The following is a 21,985-nucleotide window of genomic DNA, read 5'->3' as shown; positions in this document are numbered from 1 at the left end:
CACTGCTGAATAACCAACAAATCACAGAAGAAATCAAGAAAGAAATCAAAATTTGCATAGAAACGAATGAAAATGAAAACACAACAACCCAAAACCTATGGGACACGGTAAAAGCAGTCCTAAGGGGAAAGTTCATAGTAATACAGGCACACCTCAAGAAACAAGAAAAAAGTCAAATAAATAACCTAACCCTACACCTGAAGCAACTAGAAAAGGATGAAATGAAGAACCCCAGGGTTAGTAGAAGGAAAGAAATCTTAAAATTAGAGCAGAAATAAATGCAAAAGAAACAAAGAGACCATAGCAAAAATCAACAAAACCAAGAGCTGGTTCTTTGAAAGGATAAATAAAATTGACAAACCATTAGCCAGACTCATCAAGAAACAAAGGGAGAAAAATCAGATCAATAAAATTAGAAACGAAAATGAAGAGATCACAACAGACAACACAGAAATACAAAGGATCATAAGAGACTACTATCAACAATTATATGCCAATAAAATGGACAACGTGGAAGAAATGGACAAATTCTTAGAAAAGTACAACTTTCCAAAACTCGACCAGGAAGAAATAGAAAATCTTAACAGACCATCACAAGCACGGAAATTGAAACTGTAATCAAAAATCTTCCAGCAAACAAAAGCCCTGGTCCAGACGGCTTCACAGCTGAATTCTACCAAAAATTTAGAGAAGAGCTAACACCTATCCTGCTCAAACTCTTCCAGAAAATTGCAGAGGAAGGTAAACTTCCAAACTCATTCTATGAGGCCACCATCACCCTAATACCAAAACCTGACAAAGATCCCACAAAAAAAGAAAACTACAGGCCAATATCACTGATAAACATAGATGCAAAAATCCTTAACAAAATTCTAGCAATCAGAATCCAACAACACATTAAAAAGATCATACACCATGACCAAGTGGGCTTTATCCCAGGGATGCAAGGTTCTTCAATATCTGCAAATCAATCAATGTAATACACCACATTAACAAATTGAAAATAAAAACCATATGATTATCTCAATAGATGCAGAGAAAGCCTTTGACAAAATTCAACACCCAATTATGATAAAAACTCTCCAGAAAGCAAGAATAGAAGGAACATACCTCAACATAATAAAAGCTATATATGACAAACCCACTGCAAACATTATCCTCAATGGTGAAAAATTGAAAGCATTTCCTCTAAAGTCAGGAACAAGACAAGGGTGCCCACTTTCACCATTACTATTCAACATAGTTTTGGAAGTTTTGGCTACAGCAATCAGAGCAGAAAAAGAAATAAAGGAATCCAAATTGGAAAAGAAGAAGTAAAACTCTCACTATTTGCAGATGACATGATCCTCTACATAGAAAACCCTAAAGACTCCACCAGAAAATTACTAGAACTAATCAATGATTATAGTAAAGTTGCAGGATATAAAATCAACACACAGAAATCCCTTGCATTCCTATACACTAATAATGAGAAAACAGAAAGTGAAATTAAGGAAACAATTCCATTCACCATTGCAACAAAAAGAATAAAATACTTAGGAATATATCTACCTAAAGAAACTAAAGACCTATATATAGAAAACTATAAAACACTGGTGAAAGAAATCAAAGAGGACACTAATAGATGGAGAAATATACCATGTTCATGGATTGGAAGAATCAATATAGTGAAAATGGTATACTACCCAAAGCAATTTATAGATTCAATGCAATCCCTATCAAGCTACCAACAGTATTCTTCACAGAGCTAGAACAAATAATTTCACAATTTGTATGGAAATACAAAAAACCTCGAATAGCCAAAGCGATCTTGAGAAAGAAGAATGGAACTGGAGGAATCAACCTACCTGACTTCAGGCTCTACTACAAAGCCACAGTTATCAAGACAGTATGGTACTGGCACAAAGACAGAAATATTGATCAATGGAACAAAATAGAAAGCCCAGAGATAAATCCACGCACATATGCACACCTTATCTTTGACAAAGGAGGCCAGAATATACAATGGATTAAAGACAATCTCTTTAACAAGTGGTGCTGGGAAATCTGGTCAACCACTTGTAAAAGAATGAAACTAGAACACTTTCTAACACCATACACAAAAATAAACTCAAAATGGATAAAGATCTAAACATAAGACCAGAAACTATAAAACTCCTAGAGGAGAACATAGGCAAAACACTCTCTGACATACATCACAGCCGGATCCTCTATGACCCACCTCCCAGAATATTGGAAATAAAAGCAAAAATAAACAAATGGGACCTAATTAACCTTAAAAGCTTCTGCACATCAAAGGAAACTATTAGCAAGGTGAAAAGACAGCCTTCAGAATGGGAGAAAACAATAGCAAATGAAGAAACTGACAAACAACTAATCTCAAAAATATACAAGCAACTCCTACAGCTCAACTCCAGAAAAATAAATGACCCAGTCAAAAAATGGGCCAAAGAACTAAATAGACATTTCTCCAAAGAAGACATACAGATGGCTAACAAACATATGAAAAGATGCTCAACATCACTCATTATCAGAGAAATGCAAATCAAAACCACTATCAGGTACCATTTCACGCCAGTCAGAATGGCTGCGATCCAAAAGTCTACAAATAATAAATGCTGGAGAGGGTGTGGAGAAAAGGGAACCCTCTTACACTGTTGGTGGGAATGCAAACTAGTACAGCCACTATGGAGACCAGTGTGGAGATTCCTTAAAAAACTGGAAATAGAACTGCCTTATGATCCAGCAATCCCACTGCTGGGCATACACACTGAGGAAACCAGAAGGAAAGAGACACGTGTACCCCAATGTTCATCACAGCACTGTTTATAATAGCCAGGACATGGAAGCAACCTAGATGTCCATCAGCAGATGAATGGGTAAGAAAGCCATGGTACATATACACAATGGAGTATTACTCAGCCATTAAAAAGAAAACATTTGAATCAGTTCTAATGAGGTGGATGAAACTGGAGCCTATTATACAGAGTGAAGTAATCCAGAAGGAAACACACCAACACAGTATAATAACACATATATATGGAATTTAGAAAGATGGTAACAATAACCCTGTGTATGAGACAGCAAAAGAGACACTGATGTATAGAACAGTCTTATGGACTCTATGGGAGAGGGAGAGGGTGGGAAGATTTGGGAGAATGGCATTGAAACTTGTAAAATATCATGTATGAAACGAGATGCCAGTCCAGGTTTGATGCACGATACTGGATGCTTGGGGCTGGTGCACTGGGACGACCCAGAGGGATGGTATGGGGAGGGAGGAGGGAGGAGGGTTTAGGAGGGGGAACACATGTATACCTGTGGTGGATTCATTTTGGATATTTGGCAAAACTAATACAATTATGTAAAGTTTAAAAATAAAATTAAATTAAAAAAAAAAAAAGAAGCAGACTAGAGAGAGGAGCATAAACATACTCCTTGTAAATGGAGATTGTTAAGGGGGGGTGGGGCAGTGGCAATAACACTTAGCTGGTAGAGAACTGTCTTGCCCTTCTTTCCTTCTGGGAAGAGAGTCTGATCCTGAGTTATCCAGACGGGGCTGACCTCATAGGATGACCAACGTGGATACTGCTTGGTATAGTTAAGAGAATACACCCTGGAACCAGATATTCTGGGTTCAAGTCCTGGATCTGACATATAATAGTGTGACCTTGGACACTTAACCTCCCCGTGTCTCAGCCATCTGGAAAATATGGATGATAATAGAATATATTTCATAGGGTTGTTACATGAGTTTTGCTTGAGACTTATCTACTAGATAGCAGTTTATATGAGAAAGATTTTTCTTATTTTTTTCCAGCAGAAGAGTGGATTGAGGGAGATGGTTTTCCTTTCTGTGGCTTATTCCTTTGCAGAATCTTAAAGGCTGATTAAATGCAGTAATTAGAATTTAGTGTATATTTCAAAGGCCATATTTAATAAATTAATTACTATGTTTCATCAGGTGGTTTATGAAATACCAACATGTAGTCCCAGAAGAGGCTGTAAAGACTGACATTGATGTTCAGACAAAAAGATCAGTGGCAATTCACTGGGGAACTTTTGCTTTGGCAAATGAGGTGAATGTGACTGTGATAACAATAACTCTGATTCTTTGTGACACCATGGACTGTAGCCCACCAGGCTCCTCTGTCCATGGAATTCTCCAGGCAAGAATACTGGAGTGGGATGCCATTCCCTTCTCCAGAGGATTTCCTGACCCAGGGATCAAACCCGGGTCTCCCAAATTGCAGGCAGATTCTTTGCTGTCTGAGCCATTAGGGAAGATACAAGATATGTACAGAATTACTTTAAAAGCATTGTAAAGTGGTCTCAGAGTCAGGGACTGTTACTAATTGGAGGGATCAGGGAGAGCTTCATGGAAGAGGTGACATTTGAACTTAGCTATGAGGAGGCAAGGAAGAAGTTGTTTCAAGAGAAGAAAAGTGTGGGGTTGGAGGCAGTAAGCATGGGGAATAGTGAGGAGTCAGTTCAGCAAGAGATTATAGATGATATGGAGTGCAATGGGGGAAGTATGCCTGGACAGCTTAGAACTTTACAGAAAAATGTTATTTATCCAGTAAACACTGATTCAGTGTCTGCTGTGCTGTGTGCCAGGCATTGCGATAAACGGTGGTTTTATTCCTAAACTCATACAGAAGATCTGATTTTCCCTTAGCTGGACCCTAGAGCTCTGCTACTAGCCACGGTTGTGGGATCAAACAGAAGCTTAGCAAATGACTGTACTCCCCAAAGCAATCTACAGATTCAATGCAACCTCTACCAAACTACCAATAGTAATTTGCACAGAACTAGAACAAAAAAATTCAGTTTATATGGAAACACAAATAGCCAAAGCCATCTTGAGAAAGAAAAATGGAGCTGGAGGAATCAACCTTCCTGACTTGAAACTATTAGCATTCTTATCACTTATAACTGAGAAGTAAGAAAAATATTACAGTATAATTCTTCTTTAAAAATCCAAGTCATATAAAACTATGCTTTGTACAAGATACACGAAATTATAGAAACTGAGGAGCCAGGAGAGGAGATTGAGGTCAGGGAAAAGGGATAAACGTGCCCTCCAATGGTGCAAAAAGAACCTATACGTTATTTTGTAAACATTTTTTGGGGGATTTCAAAGGCATTATGTGTTTACTAAAGAACATTTCTTTTAACTACAGAAAAGTACAAAGGTAAAGGAAATTCACCCACATTTCCACAATCACAAATAATAATTATTCAGTTTGGTATTTTCTTTCCAGTTTTTATAAACATATGATATATAGACGCACTCCACTGATGATCACAGTGAACATGCTTAATCAGTTAAGTGAGGAAAAAGAGATGACTCCCCTTGATTTTATTCTTTTTATCAATGAAATTTTAAAAATATTAAACCAATTAAAAGGCAATTTATAGAACGGGAAAAAACACTTCCAAAACTTGTGACCAACAATAGATCAGTCTCAAAAGATACAAACAGTTCATGCAGCTCATATAAAAAAGAATTCTCAACATCACACAGTATGAGAGAAATGCAAATCAAAATGACAAGAAGGTATCAGTTCATACACATCAGAATGGCCATCATGAAAAACACTACAAATAACAAATGCTGGAGACAGTGTAAATAAAAGAGAAACTTCCCATACTGCTGGTGGGAAAGTAAACTGGAGAGCCACTAAAACATATGTAAGTTATTTAAAAAAACAAAAAACCTGCGAAATGATCCCCTAATCCCACTCCTCGATGTATATCTGAAGAAAATGCTAACTCTCAATGACAAATGCAACCTTCATTCAACAATACTTACAATACCTGAACATACACATAATTAAAGTGTCCATGGACAGATGGATAAAGATGATGCAGTACATATATGGAAGGGAATATGAATGAGCCAGAAAACAGGATGCAGTACTGACATCTGCAGCAACAGAAATGGACTCGGAGATGATCTCACGAAGTGATGCAGGTCAGAAAAAGACAAACACCCTGTGATGTGACTGATACGCTGTGCTGTGCTAAGTGGCTTCAGTCATTTCCCACTCTTTGCAACTCCATGGACTGTAGCCCACCAGGCTCCTCTGTCCATGGGATTCTCCAGGCAAGAATACTGGAGTGGGTTGCCATTTCCTCCTCCAGGGGATCTTCCCGACTCAGGGACTGAACTCATGTCTCCTACATCATCTGCACTGGCAGGCAGGTTCTTTACCACTGGTGCCACCTGGGAAGCCCGATTGTGACTGACAGGTGGAAACTAAACATTGATGGAAATGGAGTACATTTTCTTAACAGAAATACACTTACAGATTTAGAAAACAAACTTATTCTAACCAAAGGGGAAAGGAGGAAGCCAAGGATGCGTCAGGAGGATGGAATTGAGACATACCCACAAATATATATATATATATATATATATATATAAAGTGAATAATCGCCAAGGACCTACTATATATCAGAGGGACCTAGACACAACACAGTAGTAACCTACATAAAAAAATAACTGAAAACAAGTACAGCTATGTCTGCATATAACTTAACAACCTGCTATACACTTTAAACAAACATAACAGAATAAATCCACTATACTCCAATAGTACCTAATAAATGACTTTAAAAAATGGAATGCCTAATATATTCCCTTCAAACTTCAGTGTCCCAGGCTAGTTCACATTCCTAGCGCCTGAACAGGCTTGGTTCCCAAGTCTGGACTATCATGTGGCTGAAGAAGCTTTGAAGGATGTGCAAGCAAGTGAGATCCCCTTGGACCTATAATGCCTGGTCCTCTGTGGACTGGATAACAGTGTCCAGAATATGCAGAACCTCCTACAACTAAACCAAGGTGGAGGAGCCAGCTGGTCCCCAGGTCTCCTGGTGCTGGGGCTCTCACCTCCCGCTTCCTTCCTTAGAGTTGCCCAAACTTCAGACGGAACACAGCACCCTCAGCAGAGCTCCTGCAGGGTTTGGGATTTCTCCAATGGGGTAAAAAATACGGGGGAGGGAGAAATGGGACACCAGGCCTTGGCGTTTTGTTCTGGCACATTCAGCTCTCCTTTACAAGCCAGAAGGCGGAATTTCACCAAGGCTCTGCTTACCCTAGCAAGCTGGGTGGGGCATGAGGAAATCCTGCTGCCTTGTGGCTGCTTGGCATAACTACACCATGAAAACCAGTGCCTAATGGCATTTCTGCTTATTTAACTGTCAGTCACTCTGCTTATTTAACTTATATGCAGAATACATCATGTGCAATGCCGGGCTGAATGAAGCACAAGCTGGAATCAAGACTGCCGGGAGAAATATCAATAAGTTCAGATATGCAGTTGACACCACCCCTGGGGCAGAAAACAAAGAGGAACTCAAGAGCCTCTTGATGAAAGTGAAAGAAGAGAGTGAAAAAGTTGGCTTAAAACTCAACATTGAAAAATTAAGATCATGGCGTCCGATCCCATCACTTCATGGAAACAGTGACAGTCTTTATTCTCCTGGGCTCCAAAATCACTGCAGACAGTGACTGCAGCCATGAAATTAAAAGCCGCTCCTTGGAAGAAAAGCTATGAGAAACCTAGATAGCATGTTAAAAAGCAGACATTACTTTGCCTACAAGGGTCCTTCTAGTCAAAGCTATGATTTTTCCAGTAGCCATGTATGGATGTGAGAGTTGGACCATAAAAAATGCTGAACGCTGAAGAATTGATGCTTTTGAACTGTTGTGTTGGAGACTCTTGAGAGTCCTTTGGACTGCAAGGAGATCAAACCAGTCAATCCGAAAGGAAATCAGTCCTGAATATTCCTTGGAAAGACTGATGCTGAAGCTGAAACTCCAATACTTTGGACACCTGATGCGAAAAGCTGACTCATTAGAAAAGACCCTGATGCTGGGAAAGATTGAAGGCAGGAGGAGAAGGGGACAACAGAAGACCAGTTGGTTGGATGGCATCATCAACTCAATGGACATGAGTTTGAGCACACCCAGGGAAATGATGAAGGACAGGGAAGCATGGCCTGCTGCACTCCATCGGGCTGCAGAGCTGGACACGACTGAGCGACTGAACAACAACAAAGGGCACTTCACATTCAAAAGGCCTCTCCTGTTGTGAATGACACCTGCCCTCAACAAACATCCTGGGGCACATAGTAGAGAATTCATTAACGGGCGGACTTTCAAGAAGACCATTTGCAGGTATAAATTTCTTCCATACAGATTTCAAACAAGCAGCACAGGGAAAGATGCTCAATGTCGATTATTGGTAGAGAAATTCAATTCACAGCGACAACAAGCAATCACTAGGGAACAGATAGAATGGCCACCATGAAAAAGTCTGGAAAAAGAAACCGCTGACCCAAATGGGGAGAAAGGGAAGCCCTCCTATGTTGTCGCTGGGATCCTACATTTCAGTTTGCTACTTGTGAAGCATTTGGATTACAATTCCATTTGCTAGACCACAGGGTTTCAGTCAATTTCCCCCTCTCTCATCTACTAAAGTGCACTAACTCTATTTTTGGAGTCACCAAGCAGGTGTCACACATGCAGGACATTCTTCCCTCCCTTTTAAATCAATAACTGTATACATGGAAAGGAAAGAAAAGGAATAGCTGTTTAATAAGCAGCTATAATTGTGATCCAACTTCTTGGCTGGTTATTTCTCACACCCTGGGCTGGGGAACTGAGGTTTTAGCCTAAGGCAACAGCTTCAAACACATCGTTTAATTACCTTCTTTTGGTTGCCTGATGTCTGTGAGGTTTGTGTTCGGCCCCATAGGATTCCCCACTCCAAAGATGCAAATGAAATTGTTGCTGTAGGAATTTGAGTGGTTCCTACAATGAGAAATCTGCTTACCTTTCTTGAGCATTTTTGGACACAGAGGATATTCCTCTGGGGTCCTTGTACCCTGTTTAGAGAAGAACAAATGTGTATATTCTCCTGTCTATATTATTTCCCCAAGAAATTCCATCTATTAATATCTCGGTTCCCTAACCAAATACATGCCAACGACTGGCAAATTTCTATCTTTAGCATAGAATATACCTCTGAATACTAGACTTACACCTGACTCAGGAGCACACTCACTTAGTATCTCAAATGTGGCAAAAGCAAGCCCTTCCACTTTTCTTGATCAGCATATTCGAACCCCACCTTAAATCTCTTTTTTCAGTGAATGGCATCCCCTGCCTCCCACAATCTAGTTTGCAAGTCAGAAACCTGGCCCTGCCCTCACTGAGGCCTCCTTCACCCCCTACAATGAATCCATCCATCACCAAGTCCAATCAAATCTAGCTTCCTACCTCTTCTTGAATTTACCTGCTTTTCTCCATCTTCACTACCACTGTCTAGACAAGCTACTAACAGGCCTTCCAAAGACTCCTCAGAGTCTACCCTTCTCTGGTCTAATCTACTCTCCCTGCTGCCAACCAGATAACTACTTTAAAATGCAAACCCAATTATGTCACATAGCTGCTTAAAAACCTTGGGTAGCTTCCCACTGCTTTGAAGAGAATGTAAACATTTCTTACCCAAACTCTCCTTTAAAATCTCCTGTAATCCTGTAACGCGTACTTCTTCAGATGCGTTACCCATCAAAAACCACCCACTACAGCCCTGTTCCTGGCACGTTGGCCTCCTCTGACGTTCTCTGCGGAAATAAGACACTTTCCCACACCCTCTGTGACTGCTTCTGAGCTCTAGTGGCAGAGCTGAGGGGTTGAGAGAAACTGCATGGCCTACAAAGACCAAAATATTTTGTATCTCACCCTTTACAGAAAAAAAAAATTGCCAACCCCTGAACTACAGTGTTGTCATTCAAGCCACTGATTCTCTTCTGGGAACTTAACTTGTGCCTGATGGTAGCCACTGAATTATGTCACTGGGCAACAACAGCTAATGACAGGAAGTGGATGTTTGACAACTACTGTCCTCCTTAAACACAGTGAACTTGAAATCAAAACCGAGTTTTTCCCTTTTCGTATAGACACATCCCAGATGTTTTTATCCTCTTACACTCTCTGTGCAAGATGCCAGCTATCTTTTAAATCATTTCAAACTCCAGACTGCTTCATTAACAGAAATAAAATCTGCCTTGGAACTTCTGGGGACTCTGAATATCAACAAACCTGCTAGAGTGTGTGTGCATGCAAAGTTGCTTCAGTCGTGTCTGACTCTTTGAGACGCTATGGACGATAGCCTGCCAGTCTCCTCTGTCCATGGGATTTCTCAGGCAAGAATACTGGAGAGGGTTGACACTTAGTCCTCCAGGGGATCTTCCCAACCCAGGGATCAAACCCCTGTCTCTTGTGTCTCCTGTATTTGCAGGTGGCTTCTTTACCACTGTGCCACCTAGGAAGTTAGAGTAAGAGGAAAGAGGAAAAGAAAGAAAAGAATAAATGAGGGAGAGAGAAGGAGAATTATACAACAGCCTGAACTTGGAGACTGGACGGCCACTTCTTGACTGAAGGGCATTTTTAGGGCTGTTTTAGAATGAGACAGCTCTAGGGTTTTGTTCAGTGTTAAACTTTATAGACCTCAGATAAGGAAATGACTGACAAACTTTAGTAAAAAAAAAAAAAAAGGCTGAATTTAGTCATCAATAATAGCTTGATCAGGAAATCGACTTACAGTCCATGAACCTCAGTGTCCTTGTCTGTAAGATGGAGATAATAATAAAAATACAGTTAGTGATAAAGTGTGTACATGCCACCTGTGCATTAGCGATAAATAGAGCTTAAAGTCAATGCTTGTTTATAAGAAGTTAAGTATATAGGTAAATATTATATAACTATTATAAAGTGTATTATGTCATTAAAAGTATATATTAAAATTAATTTTTATATAGTATGATTTTATATAATGTTGCCTTAATGTTAATTTATCTGAATAAATGTGAGCCATTTCTGGTTCATAATAGGTAGCCTATCAGGCTCCTCCATCCATGGGATCTTCCAGGCAAGAGTGCTGGAGTGGATTGCCATTTCCTTCTCCAGGGGATCTTCCCAACCCAGGAATCGAACCTGGGTCTCCCACATTGCAGGCAGATGCTTTACCATCTGAGCCACCAGGGAAGCCTCATTATAAAGTATATTATGTCATTAAAAGTATATATTAAAATTAATTTTTATATAGTATGATTTTATATAATGTTGCTTTGATGTTAATTTATCTGAATAAATGTGAGCCATTTCTGGTTCATAATATGTGCTCCATATATACTAGCTGAATAAATGAGTGAATAAATAAATAAATGAAAATTACAGTGTAGTATAAAAAAGTCTGCACTAAAAAAAAAAAAAAAAAGTCTGCACTATACATTCATTTCTTCTGATCCTGTGCGTACCCTTAAGTCCCTGAGAATCCTGAAAGACAGGGAGTGTCACACCAACATTTGGTTGGGGATGCTGCTTGGTTAGTCATTAACCGTTGAGAAAGAAATAGGCAATATTTACTCACCTACCTAGGTTTATGAGTGATGTCTCTGTGTCATCCTACAAAGGTACTGACCTGGATTTTCTGGGGGCAGATTCATAACCTGGTCCGGGTGATTTGGTGTGTTTGTTATTCTACGAAAGGAAAAATAATCAGGAGGTATAGCTACAGGAGTGTCCAACTCTAGAGTAGATAGTTAATCTTAGGGGATCCAGTTACTGTGGGCAGCCCAGAATAATGGAAAGGTCATCGTTCTTTGTATCAAACAGATCCAGTTTCCAATTCCAGTGCTCCAGCTTTCACAAACATCTGCTGTTGATACTGTCCAATATACATTCTCCTGACCCCACGGAGTGTAGCCCACCAGGCTCCTCTGTCCATGGGATTTCCTAGGCAAGAATACTGGAGTGGGTTGCCATGCCCTCCTCCAGGGGACCTTCCTGACCCAGGGATTGAATCTGCTTCTCCTGCATTGCAGGTGGATTCTTTAACGCTGAGCCACCAGGAAAGCCCATGTATGTATATTATTAATACTACCTCAATTTTAAAGTATCAGAATGTGCAAGAAAAAACACATTGTAAACACTCCCCAGAAGCAGAGACCCACCTTTTTCTAGATGCATTTGTACATATTTTCAAATGCCTTCCCATACATTTGAATACAATGTATTCAAAGTGTCATATACAGTGACAATCTCAGAACACATTCCAAAATACTTGTATGATTTTTGGAGAAGTCAATAAATAAACATTTTTTCCTTTCAAAATCTATGACTCTATTGACTTTTATTGCTTTCACTTTTAGGAGGGTGAAGTGAAAATCACTCAGTCATCTCTGACTCTTTGCTACCCCAAGGAATTCTCCAGGTCAGAATACTGGAGTGGGTATTTCCCTTCTCCAGGGTATTCTTCCAACCCAGGGATTGAACCCAGGTCTCCCGCATTGCAGGTGGATTCTTTACCAGCTGAGCCACAAGGGAAGCCTAAGTATAATGGAGTGGGTAGCCTATCCTTTCTCCAGTGGATCTTCCCAACCCAGGAAGCAAACCAGGGTCTCCTGCATTGCAGGCAGATTCTTTACCAACTGAGCTATCAAGGAAGCCCAAGAATATTGGAGTGGGTAGTCTAATCCTTCTCCAGCAGATCTTTCTGACCCAGGAATTGAATTGGGGTCTCCTGCATTGCAGGTGGATTCTTTACCAACTGAACTATCAGGGAAGCCCTTTAGGAGGTTATTCTAGCCTAAAATTGAAAGTATATCATCAGGGGTTTCGGAGAAGGCAATGGCACCCCACTCCAGTACTTTTGCCTGGAAAATCCCATGGATGGAGGAGCCTGGTAGGCTGCAGTCCATGGGGTCGCTAAGAGTCGGACACGACTGAGCAACTTCGCTTTCACTTTTCACTTTCATGCATTGGAGAAGGAAATGGCAACCCACTCCAGTGTTCTTGCCTGGAGAATCCCAGGGACAGGGGAGCCTGGTGGCTGCCGTCCATGGGGTCACACAAAGTCGGACACGACTGAAGTGACTTAGCATAGCATAGCATCAGGGGTTTTACAAAGCAACTTGAATTTTCCAAAATAGACATAGTCTGAGGTTGTTTTCGGTCCCCTTTGCTTTATTTTTGTCCTACCTGTTTGCTAATACCTTTGTGCTGCTGTTAAGAAATTATCTCCCTATTACTCATGGTGCCATCAATTATGCCCTGAAATTTAGACTGACTAGACACCTAAACTCAGAAAGCAAAGCAAATTTCAAGGCAAATCATACACCCATATAGACTCCCCTCCCTTTGCTGCCCTGCCGTACCATCACCTGCTCCTGCCGTGGTGCGTGTGTGCTCACTCAGTCGCGTCTGACAGTTGAGCTTATAGAAATCAAAAGCAATAATTATTGAATAAAAACAAATTGAGCTCATTGTACACAGTGCCTGACTGAGAACTTACCTTCCTGTAATCAGATGTGATGCTATAATTCCACAGAAGCACAGGGCCAGATCATACCTGAACAGTGAGAAACAAATAACATAACCAGAAATCATTGTAATGCCCTTCAAGGCAAGAAGCCCCAGTGTTCCCAGGGTACTCGAAAATAGAATCCAGGCAAATCTGTTAGACACAAACGTGAAATGCCAAATTCAAGGGTTGATTGGATAGAACATTTCCTGATGATTTTCTTTTCTTTTTTTTTTTTAACTCATTGTTCGTTCAGCATACTCTGTATTATGTGAATCTATGACTCTGCTGGTGGTCTCTACTTGCTCTTCTTGAGCTGCATTTCAACTATCTCGTCCACTAGATGTCTTCATTGTTATGTTTGCTAGACCATGAGTGAAAATAGTCCATACAGTTTAGTGGCTGGAATCAGATAGCTCTGGATTCAAGGTCTGGCTTTGTCACTTCCTGGCTGTGTGATATAGTAGGTAGTCAAGACTGTTTAATAAAGCTCTTAGGATACAAAGAGCTAAGTTTAAAACAAAAAGTTTTTTTTTTCTCTCCATTTTTTAAATAGAAAAACTGAGATGATAATGAATGACTTCCTCCAGGCAATACAGTGACTGAAGATGAACTAATGCTTTTTTGTTAATCACTGAGGATTCCAGGGAGACCTCTTCTCAAACCTCTGATTGTCTGACTACAATGACAAATTCAGGTACTGAGTACAAAAAGACAGTATAAATATGACTCATCCCCAGTGAGGTTTCTACACAAGAGATTTAACTCTTGCCTGAGAGCATAGCTTCTAGACACCAATGCCCACCTCTCTTATCATCTGATTCAGTACTAACTGAGCATATGCAATGGCTGGTTTGGGACCATGGAGAAAAAAAAAGATGAGGTTCTGCTCTCATGGAGCTCAAAGCCTATAGAGAGACTGACAGAAAAACAAAAATTGCAGTCAAATATGGCAAGTGCTGTAACAGACAACTCTACAAGAACAGCACTGGCACCAATGATGGGAGAAGGCTCTGTGGCTTCGTGGTCTGATGAGGTCCAGAGGTTTCACTGCAGGAAGACTTTTGAGTGGGTGTTGAAAGACCGTTAAGAATTCTCTAGGGAAACTGTAGTGGGTTTAATGATGACCTCCAAGAAGATCTGTCTATGTCAAACCTTGGAACAGGTAAACATGAGCAAGACACAGAATATCATGTTTTGGTCCTTCTATCTGCTCCTTTTCCTTACATTCTGAGCTCAGTAGCTGGCACCATCATCCAACTACTCAAGCCAGAAAACTGGAACTTAAAACTGGCATCTCTTTCTCCCTGGGCCTTACCTCCAATTAATTAGCAGGTTGAATCTATTTCTCTCAAATCACTCCACTTCTCCCATGCCACCAACTTAATCCAAGCCATCTTGTTCCTGTAACAACAGCTGCCTAACTTGACCCCCCCACAGTTTCTCTAGCCTCCCTCCAGTCTGTTCCCCTGACTAGTTACAAGGATAAAAACTTCTAAATCTGACATTTAAAAAATGTAACTTCTTCCTTAAAATACTTTCATGTCTCTTCAACACTCTTAAGAACAAAGATAAAAATTCGCACAGCTTGCAACAGCCCTTCATGATCTGACATCAACCTAACTCGCCATTGTAACTGGGTACATCTCCTCCTCCATCTCAGGTTTGATCCGTGGGTCAGGAAGATCCCACTCCAGTATTCTTGCCTGGAAAATCCCATGGATGGAGGAGGCTGGTGGGCTACAGTCTGCGGGGTTGCAAAGAGTCAGACACAACTTTCACTATCTTTCCTCCTCCATCTCTAGACTCCAGCTATTTTAAAGCACTTTCTCAAAAATGCCACACTCCTTTCCTACTGCAGGGTGTGGCTGTGCTTCTAATAAAGTCTTCTTAACCTTCAAGTCTCCCTGGGGAGGACTCCTCTAATCCTAGTGCTTCTCACTAAGCACTATCAAATAATCTCTATTACAGACATTAAGAGCATTTAATGTAATTATGTAACAACTTGTTCAGTCTTTGTGTTCTCAGCAATACTTCACAAGGGAAGAAATTTTAAAAAGAGGGAAGAAGTAAACAGAAAATGAAAAGGAGGAAGGCCTGGCTTGGGTTCTTTTGGGGCTTGAAGCCTCTCACAGATCAGGTTCCAAAGAGAGCTTTAAAAAGCAGAAGTTACGGTCATTCTGTGCATTTATTTGAGCTATTATTGAGAGAAATAGGAGCTGCAGAGTTAAAACCAGGTCATTTGATCAATTAGGATGATCACCAAGGCCTCACAGAGAAACACCCCTGCCCCTACTGTATCTAGATTTCCCTGTGGTTAAGATGATAAAAAATCTGCCTGCAATGGAGGAAACCCAGGTTTGATCCCTGAGTAGGAAGATCCCCTGGAGAAGGGAATGGCAACCCACTCCAGTATTCTTGCCTGGAGAATTCAATGGACAAAGGAGCCACAGTCCATTGGGTTGCAAAGAGTCGGATATGACTGAGGACTAACGTTTTCACTTTCCACTATATCCATCCCCCTTTTTGCCCCTCAGCCCTTTCACTAAGAATTTCCTGGGAGATTATTCCTGAATATGTGGTGGAAGACACCTTGAACTAAATGTGTACACGTGGCTCTTTGTCCTATCTCTGTCACCCACTAATCATTAACTTCATTTCAATAAGCATTTATTAAAGACCCACTGTGTGTCAGGATCTCTTCTGGGGTTAGGTTTTCAGAGTCACCGTCTCTGCTCTCAACGAGCACACCATTTGAGAAAGACAAGCAAAGAAGACACATTCGTGAGGTTCTGGTAGTCTCTCTAAGGAGGCGGTCCATCTCCTCAGGACGCCCACCACTCCTGCACTGGTGCTCATACTATATGACCAGCAGACTGAGGAAGAAAATAGCCAGGCTTGGTTCAATGTGGGCTGGCTTGGTATGTGGTTTGAAGCTGAAAATGGGCTACTTCTAAACTGAAGACACACTGAGGGTGCCCCCTGGGAACAACGGGGAGCTTAAGGTTCTATGTGAGCAGAGCTTTAGTACATGTACCTGACGATCCACTTTGTGTTGGAAGAGATGTGGCCGGATATAAGGAAATATATGGACACGTGGGCAGGCAAATGACATGGCTGGTTGGTCAGGGGTCTGAAGGAGAAAAGTTAAAGATCAAAGCTTGACTGGTCCAGAGAAGAGGCAGGAACGTGAAAGTGAAAGTCGCTCAGTCGTGTCCTACTCTATGGGACTCCATGGATTATACAGTCCATGGAACTCTCCAGGCCAAAATACTGGAGGGGTAGCCTTTCCCTTCTCCAGGGGATAAATGCAGGGATCGAATCCAGGTCTTCCGCATTGCAGGAGGATTCTTTATCAGCTGAGCCACAAGAAGGAGAAAAGTTAAAGATCAAAGCCTGACTGGTCCAGAGAAGAGGCAGGAGGATGGGGCCAATGCCAAGTACTAGGACCTGGGTCTATTTTTAATTGTGAATTAATGGCCATGGGAGCCTTCAACATGGAAGTGATGCTTAAGAGCTAGTTCACAAAGTGACCAGCTCTGTGACTGATATGAAAAGAGAAACTGCATTTAGTCTCCAGATAAGCTGTTTCTCAACTTAAGTCAACCTCTATAGTGCCTGATATCTATATTCTATTTTGCAATTTTTCAGGCCCTGCTCCCATTAATTTCTCAGCTATATTGACTATGTCAAAGCCTTTGACTGTATGGATCACAATAAAGTGTGGAAAATTCTGAAAGAGATGGGAATACCAGACCATCTGACTTGCCTCTTAAGAAACCTATATGCGGATCAGGAAGCAACAGTTCGAACTGGACATGGAACAACAGACTGGTTCCAAATAGGAAAAGGAGTACGTCAAGGCTGTATATTGTCACCCTGCTTATTTAACTTATATGCAGAGTACATCATGAGAAACACTGGGCTGGAAGAAGCACAAGCTGGAATCAAGATTGCCGGGAAAAATATCAATAACCTCAGATATGCAGATGACACCACCCTTATGGCAGAAAGTGAAGAGAAACTCAAAAGCCTCTTGATGAAAGTGAAAGAGGAGAGTGAAAAAGTTGGCTTAAAGCTCAACATTCAGAAAACTAAGATCATGGCATCTGGTCCCATCACTACATGGGAAATAGATGGGGAAACAGTGTCAGACTTTACTTTTGGGCTCCAAAATCACTGCAGATGGTGATTGCAGCCATGAAATTAAAAGACGCTTACTCCTTGGAAGAAAAGTTATGACCAACCTAGATAGCATACTGGAAGCAGAGACATTACTTTGCCAACAAAGGTCCGTCTAGTCAAGGCTATGGGTTTTCCAGTGGTCATGTATAGATGTGACAGTTGGACTGTGAAGAAAGCTGAGTGCCAAAGAATTGTAGCTTTTGAACTGTGGTGTTGGAGAAGACTCTTGAGAGCCCCTTGGACTGCAAGGAGATCCAACCAGTCCATTCTGAAGGAGATCAGCCCTGGGTGTTCTTTGGAAGGAATGATGCTAAAGCTGAAACTCCAGTACTTTGGCCACCTCATGTGAAGAGTTGACTCATTGGAAAAGACTCTGATGCTAGGAGGGATTGGGGGCAGGAGGAAAAGGGGACAACAGAGGATGAGATGGCTGGATGGCATCCCTGACTCGATGGACGTGAGTCTGAGTGAACTCCGGGAGATGGTGATGGACAGGGAGTCCTGGCGTGCTGCGATTCATGGGGTCGCAGAGAGTCAGACACGACTGAGCGACTGAACTCAACTGAACAAAAAGTAGAAGCCAACAAACTCCATCTCTCATGTTTAGAACACAGTGCCTGGAATATCCCATGGACGGAGAAGCCTGGTGAGCAGCAGTCCATGGGGTTGCTAAGAGTCGGACACGACTGAGCGACTTCACTTTCACTTTTCACTTTCATGCTTTGGAGAAGGAAATGGCAACCCACTCCAGTGTTCTTACCTGGAGAATCCCAGGGACTCGGGAGCCTGGTGGGCTGCCGTCTATGAGGTCACACAGGGTCGGACACGACTGAAGCGACTTAGCAGCAGCAGCGGTGCAATGTCTGCCACACGATTAATACTGATTAACTATAAGGGTTAGATGCTGTCCCCTATAGTCAGAACTCAGCCAGATTTCTCTGAATCCTCATTTTCCTCCTACTCCTCTCCTTCTGACCTTTAACCAACCTCCAAGATGACTTTTGAAAATGACGTTATACCTAGGATGAGAAAGAGAATTTATCTTTTATAAATAAGATAAAGAGAATTTATAAATAAGATAAAGAGAATTTATCTTCCAATCCCCTCATAACTACTATCAGAGACCAGCTTGCATCCCACAACTTCGATTTCCTCTTCATTTTAGTCTATGACTCCCCAAAGCACCTCTAAAGTTCCCTAGAGTAATGGCAATTTGAAATCTACTGGCCTAGAGCAATTGTCGTAAGCATGTGACAAAGGGAACTTACTTAATGAAAGGTCTAAGAGATATAATCAGTTAACAAGGCAATTAAACACATTACCCAGGACTGTGCCACCTGGGTTCCTGTGGCCTACACCAGCAAAGACTAGCAACATCATTTCAATTACACACCCACAGTTAGCCCCAGATGCGGGTTAGTAAACCAATGCTAATACAAGAAAGATGATATGTACAGGAGAGAATTATAATGGCAGATTAACAAATGCAAGCTAACAAATTGTACATTCTGCACATTAATAAAACTAACAACAGTAGCTTATTCTTAGAACTATCCTGACAGCATTGACTTATTTGAAGAATCCATAAGGTAGGGAAACAAACAAGAAAATAAAAATGGACCAAAAAACAGGGGGAGGGGTGTGAGCTGGATTCTAACTTTAACTCTGCTGCTAATAGTGAATCTAAATAAAAATATTCTCACGATAAGAAACAAAATGTAAAAATTATCTTCTTCTCGTCAGACTAGCTCTTTCACTAGACTCTGGACAAATCAACCTCTTTTCTGAGTTTCTATCTCATTTTAAAGATTGGAAAAAGGACAAAAGAGAGAGTCTTGGGAAGTAGGAGGAGTGTTAATTTCTAAAAGCCAGTCTTAAACATCACCGTTTATTGAAGCAAATGTAGAAACAAACATAAAATCAAAACAAAGCCAAGTGAGCAGTGGGCAAGTGGAGCAGGTTTCACATAAACTGTGAATCAACAAATGTGAAGAAGGATTTATTATTTGGGCCCAGAACAATACTATCTACTAAGGGGACACAAAAGAGTCCTTGCTAAATTAATTGAGCACTTATTCTCAAATAGTCCTCGCAAAAGGCCTGTGAGGTGAATGCTTAGAAATGAGTGAACTTAGTTTCCAGGACACTTAACCATACACTAAAATGCTTTGGCCACAAGTATCAGAAACCCCCGATCAACAAGGAAATGCATCGCTGCTGCAACTGGAGTACAGTGGCCGGAAGTCCTCCGGGTGTCATACAAGGACCTGTTTTCTCTGTCCTCAGTGGCAGCTCCGTCCTGTACCTGTACCACCTGATGTCCACCTCATGCGTCAGTGACAATTGGAGCAACATGTTTCCTTGTTTCTCAACATGAGAGACAACCCTTCTCTTTTCTGTTTTTCCCCTCAAGCTGACGGGGACAACTTAGGTCATTTAACTCCTGAGTCAATAACTGTTCCTAAGGAATGTTATGTGCTAGAATGCTAAAAGTAATAAGGACCATTCCTAGAGCTGGGGATGGCTCCAGTTTCTTCTGAATGTGATTATGAGAGGTGTATATGTGAAAAAAAAGTTAGGTGCTTATAAGACGGAAGAAGAGAGAAGGGATGAAATAGACAGACAGCCAGTGGGTCCACTCCATTAGCTCTAAGTTCAATGCTTGGCAAGTGGCGAAGCCAGCACCGAACTAGTTAAAACATTTGGAGAACCTCGGACCGATTTCTGCAACTTAGAAAACCACGTTACCAGGCAATTCTTCATATTACAACCCAACAAATCAGTTTTGACAACTATACCCCAGAGATGCACGATAACTATCTACCTGACAAAAAGGTCAGGTCACTTTACCGAAAGAACTTGTCAAGACAACTGAAAACAGCATTTGAAATCCAGAAATTCATGGAATAGCCAAGCATATGAATTCCATGCCAATAGAAGCCATTGCTTTGAATGAGAATCAACTGTGTTATAAATAATAATAACAGTATCTGCACATAAAAAATATCCATGTGCCATTTAACCCATCTTAGTACTATTAATATTTGTTTATGGCAAAGCAGCACTGGTGTATCTAAAAACTGCAAAAGGCATAGAAAGTTTTTAAGCAATTATAATTTGTTTAATGACTAGTCATAAACAAAACCCCTCAGCCTGCTAAGCCTCCTCTAATTTCTTCTGGCTGCTACTGATAATGGTCTGTAAATAATGCTGCCCGGTGTCTGGTGTCTCTGAAATATTTAACACTGAGACACAGATGAGCTGGCAAGGTGCTGGCCTCTTTTTAGCTGAGACCTAGATCCCAAAATAGTCCCTCTTCATCCAGGGTTCCATCGAAATAAATATTTGCTTTTCACAAAGGATTTTTGTCCTAGGAAGAGGAAAGACAGATAGTGGCAGCCCAGGACAGCAAATCTGCTTAGAGAACTAGCTCCAGGTTGCTATGCAGAGGGAAATAAGCCGGGTAATCCAACTTTTGGACCATTTCCCAATCTTTCCCCTTGCTTAGGGTCATTACTATATACCTGTACTCCAAGCTCGACCAACAAACACATTCAGATCCTCTCCACTGCTGGGTAAACAGAATTCCTTGCCACCAAGGTACTCCTGAAAAACTGAGCAACATTTTGTTCCCTGAATGGGCCAAGTGTCCTTCCACCCCAGCTTTTTTGATGATGTAATTCTTTCTATCCAGCTTCTAAGACTCAGATAAAATGTTTCCTAATGGTCTCAGCATGAAATAACCTCTTTATCTTTTATAATACCAATCTCTGCCTAGTTCTGTGTAAGCAATTTACATACATTATGCACTTGAACCCTGAGTTAAACCTCAACTCATTGTTGAGGCAAGTGTTGCTAGACCATTTTATTAAATACAAATAGGGGATTCAGATGCAGCATGATTACATTGAAGGAGATCAAACCTGTCAATCCTAAAGGAAATCAACCCTGAATATTCACTGGAAGGACTGAAGCTGAAGCTGAAGCTCCAGTACTTTGGCCACCTGATGGGAAGAGATGACTCATTGGAAAAAGACTCTGATGCTGGGAAAGTTTGAGGGCAGGAGGAGAAGGGGGCAGCAGAGGATGAGATGGTTGGATAGCATCACTGACTCAATGGACATGAGTTTTAGCAAACTCCAGGAGATGGTGAAGGACAGGGAAGCCTGGCATGCTGCAGTCCACAGGGTCTCAAAGAGTCAGACACGACTTAACAACTGAACAACAATATACCCAATGTCACAATAAATGACCAAGGCAAGAGACTAACACAGGTGTTTTAGATCCCAAAGCCCACACACTGCTTTTTAAATTCCAAGTACACTGCAAACACTAGCATTTTATTTGTGCTTCCTTTATAATGCAGATATCATTTCTACCCACTGTTAGAGCTATTGATGTGAATTTCTTTATCTTCTTTTCTA

At 41.1% G+C, this 21,985-nt stretch overlaps 1 long non-coding RNA gene across 2 annotated transcripts; it reads right to left on the bottom strand.

Annotated features, from left to right (window-relative positions):
- Nucleotides 1–6,816: 6,816 nt before the first annotated feature.
- Nucleotides 6,817–20,127, bottom strand: LOC133244089 (uncharacterized). Of its 2 annotated transcripts, XR_009735302.1 has the most exons (5): nucleotides 18,322–20,127; nucleotides 13,368–13,424; nucleotides 11,496–11,554; nucleotides 10,115–10,337; nucleotides 6,817–8,895 (listed from the first exon to the last, which is right to left on the bottom strand). It is a non-coding gene; the product is annotated as an uncharacterized LOC133244089 (long non-coding RNA). The 2 variants fall into 2 exon arrangements; XR_009735301.1 differs by having other exon boundaries at nucleotides 6,817–10,337; nucleotides 18,322–20,123.
- Nucleotides 20,128–21,985: the final 1,858 nt, after the last annotated feature.

Source organism: Bos javanicus, unplaced genomic scaffold, assembly GCF_032452875.1.
Source record: "Bos javanicus breed banteng unplaced genomic scaffold, ARS-OSU_banteng_1.0 tig00002036_1, whole genome shotgun sequence".
NCBI lineage: Eukaryota > Metazoa > Chordata > Mammalia > Artiodactyla > Bovidae > Bos > Bos javanicus.
The sequence above is the reverse complement of the archived record's forward strand: the minus strand, read 5'-3'. Positions and strand labels throughout refer to the sequence as shown.